The sequence below is a fragment of the Solanum stenotomum genome, chromosome 9, assembly GCF_019186545.1.
Source record: "Solanum stenotomum isolate F172 chromosome 9, ASM1918654v1, whole genome shotgun sequence".
Lineage (NCBI taxonomy): Eukaryota > Viridiplantae > Streptophyta > Magnoliopsida > Solanales > Solanaceae > Solanum > Solanum stenotomum.
The window spans coordinates 41,854,335-41,863,594 of NC_064290.1; positions in this window are offsets into that span (position 1 = coordinate 41,854,335).

The following is a 9,260-nucleotide window of genomic DNA, read 5'->3' on the forward strand; positions in this document are numbered from 1 at the left end:
TGTATGGTTACAACACTGGCGATAAGAGGAAAGAATTGTGGACTAACCTCAGAGACTTGGCTATAGGAATGACAGCCCCTTGGCTTATTTGTGGAGATTTCAATGCTCTTTTGTACCCAGAAGATAGGCTTTATGGTAATCCAGTTCAGTCTACAGAAATTACAAATTTCTCCAACTGTTTACATGATTTATCTCTTAATGAATTGTCTTGGAAAGGTGACACTTGGACAAACAAGCAAAAGGGTTAAGATAGAATCTGCAGTAGAATTGACAAGGCACTTGGAAATTTTGAATGGATGATACAATGGGGTCACGTAGTTCTCAATTATGGCTTGCCAAACATATCAGATCATGCTCCTATGATGCTTAACATGACTACTCAACCAAGTACTAAGCCTCCTTTTAGATTTTTCAACGTATGGGCTAAACACTCCTCCTTCCTATCGTTGGTGGAGAAGGAATGGTAAAAGAGGAAAGCTATAGGACACATGAAGAATATATGGATACACTTGAGGAGTCTCAAACAAAAATTTGCAAAGCTTAATCAAGAGGAGTTCAAAGCAGTTACCCAGAGATTGAGCAAGGCCAAGACTGATCTAGTTAATATACATGAGCAAATGGTGCTACAATGCACTGATGGATTGCAGAATCAGGAGAAAAACATTCTTAAGTACATCGAAAAGTGGTCAGGAATTGAAGAGGGCATACTGAAGCAGAAATCCAAGGCATAATGGATTAAACTTGATGATAACTATTGCTCAGCTGTCATTAAGGATAGGATTCATAGAAAGCAAATGAATGATCTTACATCCTTAAATGGTACTACGCTACTTGCACAAGAAGACATCAAGCAAGAAATGGTACAGTTCTACCAGAGTCTAATGGGATCATTTACAGTCAATCTTTTAGCAGTTAATAAGCTTGTCATGAGAGCAGGGCCTACCCTTTCGCATCAGCAAAGGATAGAACACAGAGCTTGAAATCATTAATAGTTTGAAGGCAATTGGAGAAGACAAGGCCCCTGGTATTGACAGCTACAATGTGGTTCTTTTAAAGAAAGCCTGGCACATTATTAAAGAGGATGTTATTGCTGCTGTACAATATTTCTTTATCATATGGAAGATATATTGGAACATTAATTGTACTGCAGTTACTCTTGTGCCTAAAGTTTCCAGCCCAATGAACATCAAAGAGTACATACCAATAGCCTGTTGCACTGTATTGTATAAAATTATTGGGAAAATATTGGCTACTAGATTATAAAAAGTTATCTCTACCATAATCAATCCCACTCAGGCAGGTTTTGTTCTTGGTCGAAGAATTGGAGATAATATCATCATGGCCCATGAGATTGTAAAATCTTATACTAGGAAACATGTATCACCTAGGTGCATGATCAAAATTGATTTAAAAAAGGCATATGATAGTGTGGATTGGATATATCTGGAGCAAGTGATGCAAGATTTGAATTTTCCCAATCAATTCATCTCTTGGACTATGGAATGTGTGAAAATTGTTAGTTACTCCATACTTGTAAATGGGTAACCCACAGAACTATTTCCAACAGCAAAGGGTTTAAGACAAGGCGACCCAATGTCACCATTCCTTTTCGCGATCGCTATGGAGTACCTCAGTAGATGTCTCACTATTCTTGTAGGAGTAAAGCAATTTAAATTCCGTTCGAGATGTGCTAAACTCCAAATCACTCATCTATGCTTTGCAGATGATCTACTCATGTTTTCTTAAGGTGATAACACAACTGTCCAAGCTATGATGGAATGTTTTCGACTATTCTCTGGGGGGCTTCAGGTCTTCAAGTAAACATGGGGAAAAGCTGCATATATTTTGGATGGGTAACTTCACAAGAAAGGGAACAGATCCTATATTCACCTGTGGAGATCTCCTATTCAAATACCTCAAAGTCCCCATGTCCACCAAAAAGATCTCTTTAATCCAATGGTACCCACTGATCATAAAGATGATAGCTAGAATTTCATCCTGGATTTCAAAGAAACTCTCCGATGCTGGCAGAACACAACTTGTCCAATCTATGCTATTTGGCATCCAAGCATACGTGTCTCAACTATTTGTCCTTCCTGCTAAGGTAATAAAATTAATTGTTAGCTATTGTAGAAGTTACCTATGGTCTGCAAGTAATAGTATCACCAAGAAGGCATTGGTAGCATAGAATAAAGTTTGCTCTCCTTTATGTTTTGGAGGACTAAACTTGACTAATTTGAGTGTATGGAATAGAGCAGCAATTGCTAAAACTCATTGGGCATTGGCCAAAAAAGAGGACAAGCTCTGGATAAGGTGGGTTCATAGCTATTATATAAAAGGACAACAACTTGAGACAATGAGGTTACCTACACAAGCGTGTTGGATGATACGAAAAATAATTGAAGCTAAAACTACATTTGACCAATTCCAGGTGGATGAATCAAGCAGGCGCAGTCTAACAAGGCAATTGTACATGCAATTGCTGAACCCAAAACCTAGAGTAATATGGAGGAACTTAATGTACAAAAATGCAACTAGGCTAAGAGCAAGATTTACACTGTGGTTGCAAGTGCAGAATAAATTGTTGACTATAGATAGACTTATCAAGTGGGGGATATCTCTATCTCCAATATGCCCCCTATGCACTTTGCACAATGAGTCTAGGGATCATATTTTCACTTCTTGTGTTTATGGAGCAAAAATCTAGAGAATAGTGCAGCAGTAGATCCAAGCCAAGCCAATTAAATCCCTGTCATAGGACCAACATCTTACAAAAGTGCTAAGGTGTGTGAAGGGAAAGACATAAGCAACTCAAGTCTTTAAAATGGTCTACACATAGCTTGTACGCTGTTTGTGGATAGAGAGAAATCTAAGAATTTTGGAAAAAAGAGTAGAGAGTCAAATGCCATTGCTAAAGAGATAGCTTTTGTTTGTAGTGTCCGAGCCCCACCTAGGATTAATGCTCTCATGTCTACTTTCATATTTAGTTGTGACTAAGTAGGAGCTCTTTGATGTATTGGATAGCTAACTGTGTGTAGTTAGCTATGGAGATTGTAATCGTTTTACATTGGTGAATAATGAAACCATTAGTTACCAAAAAAAAGGATACAAAAGTGATGGAATTGTTGTTGGACAAACAATATCCTTTTGAATCTTCAAGTTCATCGAAGATTCTTTCAATTTTGATTCAAGATTATCAAAAAATTTGAGATTCAACATTCTTTCTTCTCCCAGTTCAGCGAAGATCCTTTCAATTTTGATTCAAAATTATTGAAAATTTTGAGATTCAAAATTCTTATCTTAGTTTATTGAAGATCCTTTCAATTTTGATTCAAAATTGTCAAAAATTTTGAGAAGATACATCATGAATATCTTTGCTACTTAGCATTTTACTATTTATGTATCTTGTTTAAATTGATTAGTATTGTATTTATACTAGATACACTAAATAAATAATTGTTGTCCATAAGATGTTAGATTTGAGATCGACTCATTATTGTGTGGTAGTTGCTATGTAATTGATACATTTAGAATAAATTCAAATATATGTATCATACCTAAAAATAGTGCATGATACATTACTATTTTATATATCTTATTTAAATTGATAAGTATTGTATTGTTTGCCTTGAAAGATATGTATAACTTACATAATGTATCATTTTATAGTTGATAGTAATGTATTTGATACAATAAGGTTGTGAAAGAATGATGTATGTAAGCTGAAATAAAGTGTATCTATAAATATATCACAATAAATAAGAATTGAGTTATCAATTAGATACATGAACAAACACAATCCATTAAAGAAATTTGATTTTGAAAAACACCAGAAAAAAGAGGAAAATATTAGACTGTATGAAATTTTGGTGAAATTGAAACTAATATTTTTATGAGACAATGGGAAGATTAAATAATAATACAAGAATCCTAGTCAGTTTCAATGAATGATTAGTTGTTAGAGGCCATAACCAACTCAAATTATGGAAAATTTACAAAATTGCAACTAATAAAAAATCAGCTTTAAGTTAATTAAGGATGTATTTTCAACAAACCCATTTAGCCGTATAGGATTATGTTAAAGAGGAAATACTCCTCTTTTAATTCAATTTTTACTATTATTGAACATGATTAGTATGGAAAAAATATGAAAAAGAAACGAGGTTGGTGTCTGGTATTATGGAAAACATTTTTCGTAAAATATTTTTAATTTTTTTTTATGTTTTGTTAGTTTAAAATTTTTGAAAATCAAATTTGGATATAGATTTTGTAACTACTAAGAATTTGGAGTGAATTTAGAGAGAGAAAATAGGAGTGGTGAACGGCTGATGTATGTATCCGGTAGTTTTTAGAATTAGGAGAAAGGAGGGATTTAAATAATATTTTAAAAAGGTAGGAAAAAATAGAGAATAAGAAAATTAAACTTGTGTATATAAGTAATTTATCCATTTATTTTAAAGTTTAGGACTTGTAATATAGTTCAAATAAGGAAAGATTTAAGACACAAAATTTTAGTCAATTTTAAAGTACTAAATATTGGGAATTCTTAATTATAACAAATAATTAAAGATATAATAGTTATAATTTTAATTAATTTTAAATTACTAAATATTAAGAAAGTAATTAACTATACACAAGAAGAACAAAATTATTAAATTTTTCTAGCAATTATGCTAAAATAATTGTTATATTTATTTAAATGATAAGAATTTAATAAAGGAGAGTTAAAAATTTATGGCTTAAGTCATTGACGATCCCTTAAAGTTGTCCACATAATTCACTTAGACACCTTGACTAGGGCTAGTATCTATTGAACACCTAAAGTATTCAAAACGTGTACTTATTAAACACAAAATATTGATGTGACTAAAAATGTGTTATTCATATTCGATAGGCGGGTGAAGATTTCCAAATGACATTTTTCTTTTTCTTTTTTTTGAAAAAAGTACACTTTTTAACTTTATTGACACTTGATATTAATAAATGACTATTCTTCCCCAGGATATTTCCTCAACTATTTCCATCCATCCACTATCATTTCACCATCTCTATACATACCCCCCATGCCACCCCACTGCTCCAACTTTCTCTCTTTTTCGCATCCTCTCCAATTATTTTTGTATTTTTTCCTCAGTATTTCGGCAAAATTCCATTTATTCCAATGAAAAAAATAAACCGATTCTTTTTCTGGCAAAGTTTGTTATTGTTTTTTGTAATTGTGATAATTATTTATTAATCGAAAAAGTATGAACGCAATGGGTATGATGATTTGATGATATCAGAATGAAAGGAGACTAAGTATTTAGCTTGGGTGCGCAACAATAGCGTACAACCGATGAAAAGGGTAAGGTCCAATGGAGAAGAAGAAAGGGGTGGGGCAATGATTTATTTGTGTGTTGGCATCGGCGGGAAGGGGAAATAGTCTCAACACGAAGAAGAAGAAGATGGGAGGGTGAGCTACATTAATTAAAAGAATTAATTTTTATTTTCTTAAAATTCTTTTGGGTTTATTTAAATAGAGTTTTTAAAAAATTGAATTCAACCGCCATGTGTCATTGTTTCATTGGTACACCTGCTATGCATTTGCGTTTGAGCGACACGTAATTTTGTTTTTCAATTGATTATCATTTTATGTCTAATAGATATAACCTTCTTAAGGTTAAAATGTTCAATATGTACTAGCCCCAGTTGAGGTGTCTAAATGAAATATGCAGACAACTTTAAAGAGCCGCATATGACTTAAGGCAACAATCTATAATATTGGTGATACACACCTTAATACACATTAGTTATACATACATGAAAAAGTATATCAAACAAGATATTACTAATACACAAAATTAATAGCATTATTTTACTAATACACTCTACTAAATGACCCTTTATACTCTCAACCAAACGACCCTAATACCAAATATAGTGTATAATATAACTAATGCTCACACTAATTATCTATAGATTGAACCAAACAAGATATTAAATATTAGACAAAGCTAATACATATATAATATATTAATTTTTTCTAATGCACTTTGCCAAATGAGAAATTTTAAATTATAATTTTTGACTTATTTTATCTTTAAAATAAATACTTAAAAACATTTTTTAAATTTTATCCAAAAATAATAAAATTACTTAGAAACTGGTATTTGAACTCATTAGAAACGAGGAAAGGCTCAAAATAGTCCCTCACCTTTGGGTTAAGGCTCAAAGTCATCCTTGAGTTTTCACATGGAGCACTAATAGTCCCTCTTGTTTGCAATATTAGTGCACTTTTGGTCCTCCTCCAAAATTTTGCCTATTTTTTAACATTGATTTTATCCATAACTTATGTATGATATGTTCAATTGCCATTCTATATATTTAGTAAAAATAATAAATCCATATGAGAGAATGTGAGGAGAAAAACATCTTGTTTTGTTAAGTAGAAATTGTATTGCAAGTAAAGTCAAGAAGTTCATCACGATAATTTCACATGCAATAGTACAATTTTTTTTCTTTTCTTCCAACGTCATATGTTAAGACGTTTTTAGTTTAGCTGCAGTAATATTTTTACGAACATAATAATGCATTCTTCTTATCACCTTCTCTCACATAGAATTATTATTTCTACTAAATATATAAAAAGATGATTGGAAATTCCTTACGTAAAATTATGGATAAAATTAATGCTAAAAAATAGGCAAAAATTTTTAGGAGGACCAAAAGTGCACTAATATTGCAAACATGAGGGACTATTAGTGCTCCATGTGAAAACTCAAGGATGACTTTGAGCCTTAACCCAAAGATGAGGGACTATTTTGAACCTTTCCTCCATTAGAAACCTACAAGGGGCTTTGAATTAAAGGTGACATTAAGGTGTCAAAATAAAGAGGCGGTGACATAAGTCTTAATTATTGAGTGTAGGTGACAATTATGTGATTAATGATTAAGGATTGTGGAGTTGCCCTCAAGTTTATAAGTTGGCAGTTTGGTCCATTGAATTAAATGAGGGGTAAAAGGGTAAATGCTAAAACCTAATTTAACCAATTTTGGTGGGAACCAAAATTGGAGGGAAGCCACCAGTTGTACCAAAAGGGGGGAAATAAAACATTTTCCCCCCATATTCCTCTTCTTATTCTTCTTCTGCTATGTTCTTTCTCTCTTCTTGCTTGGTTGCTTGCCTTTCTTCTTCCCGTTCTCTTCATCTTCTTCTTCTTGTTTTCGTACATTGTTGGTCTTGGCTGCTGGTCCTTCTTAAGCTCTTTTCATCTTCTTGAATCAGATTTAGCTAATCTAATCAGTGGACCAGATTTCGTTCTGTATCAATTGGAATTACTTCATAAGTGATTGGGTTCACACACCATTGTTTTGGTAAGTAAAATTAACAGTTCTTTGAAATCATTCATCATCATCTAGGTAGTCGCAACTTTTTCAATAATTTGCATTCGCGTTTCCAACAGATGGCTATATATGTTGCAACATATGACTTATACATTTTGTCACAACATGTGATTTATGTTTCGCAACAGAATAGTTATATGTAGCAACATATGACTTACATTTCCCAATAGGATAGCCATATGTTGCTACATAAGTGATTTATTTGTCACAACATATCAGTTTTATGTAGCAACATATGACTTACATGTCGCCATATAATGCAACATATGACTTACACATTTCTTCATTAGTACTAATTATTTTTTTAATTAATTTATTCAGTTACAATAAATGGAGGGATTATTTGTAGGGATTGATTGTCGTGGTGAATGGGTCAAGAAGAAAAATCGATACATTTGGCGTTGGAAGGATGGTAAGAAACGGGGAGGGTCGGTAGGGATGACTGTCGAAAGAAATATTTTGTATGATGATTTTGTGAATTTAGTCATGAAAAAATATGGATACAATTGTCAACTGAAAGATCTTGTCATGAGTTACATTCCCCATTTTTTTCATAATGAGAAGGTCTTACCTTTTAAAATAATTGATCAGCCTAGTTTGGTTGTTTATTTGGGAGGAGCAGAGAAATCGCCCATATTAAGAGTCTACTGGATGAAAATTCTATTGAGGGGGATCATAATCTAGAAGAAGACCAACAAGATATGTTAAATGATGAATTTGATGATATGGACAAGAATAATCACGATGCTGAAATTGGAAAAGATGACGTGCCGAACTTTGAGAGCCACAATCCTCCTATACCTATTGTTGGCAGCAACATTCTGTATTCTTCTCAATCATCACGTGTGAATAATGTTCGAGATGATGAAACCGGTTTATATAAGGGAATGACATTCAAGAACATGGAAGAACTGACAAATTCATTGAAAATTGCTTGCTTGAAAAAAGATTTTAGACTGAAAAAGGTGATCAATTCTCGTAATGTGTTTTCTTTTAAATGTTCATATCTGGAGTACAATTGGTGGCTGAGGTCTGTGAAATTTACAAGTAGCGACAGGTTTGTCATTAGAATCTATGAAAAGTACCATACGTGTGGTTCAGAGCATCTTACAAGCCATAATCCCCATGCCACAACAAAAGTCATAGGTAAGTACTTTGAAAATAGGTTTTCCAATAGTAAAGGCCTATCCACAAGAGACATGTCAAATCAACTCCGCACAAAATTGGGTTGTAAGGTAAGCTATTGGAAGATTTATAAGGGCATGTAGCATGCTAAGTCTAATGTTAGGGGAACACATGAGCACGGATATGCAGTGCTTAATGTGTATCGTTATATGCTTGAAGTTGCAAATCCAGGAAGTAAGACGGCATTGTTGCTCGATGAAAATGGGAGGTTCAAGTACTTCTTTGTATCGTATGCCGCTTGGATAACTGGTTTTTAAGAAATGAGAAAAGTAATAGCCGTTGATGGGACATTCCTGATGAGCAAGNTTGTCATTAGAATCTATGAAAAGTACCATACGTGTGGTTCAGAGCATCTTACAAGCCATAATCCCCATGCCACAACAAAAGTCATAGGTAAGTACTTTGAAAATAGGTTTCCCAATAGTAAAGGCCTATCCACAAGAGACATGTCAAATCAACTCCGTACAAAATTGGGTTGTAAGGTAAGCTATTGGAAGATTTATAAGGGCATGTAGCATGCTAAGTCTAATGTTAGGGGAACACATGAGCACAGATATGCAATGCTTAATGTGTACCGTTATATGCTTGAAGTTGCAAATCCAGGAAGTAAGACGACATTGTTGCTCGATGAAAATGGGAGGTTCAAGTACTTCTTTGTATCGTATGCCGCTTGGATAACTGGTTTTTAAGAA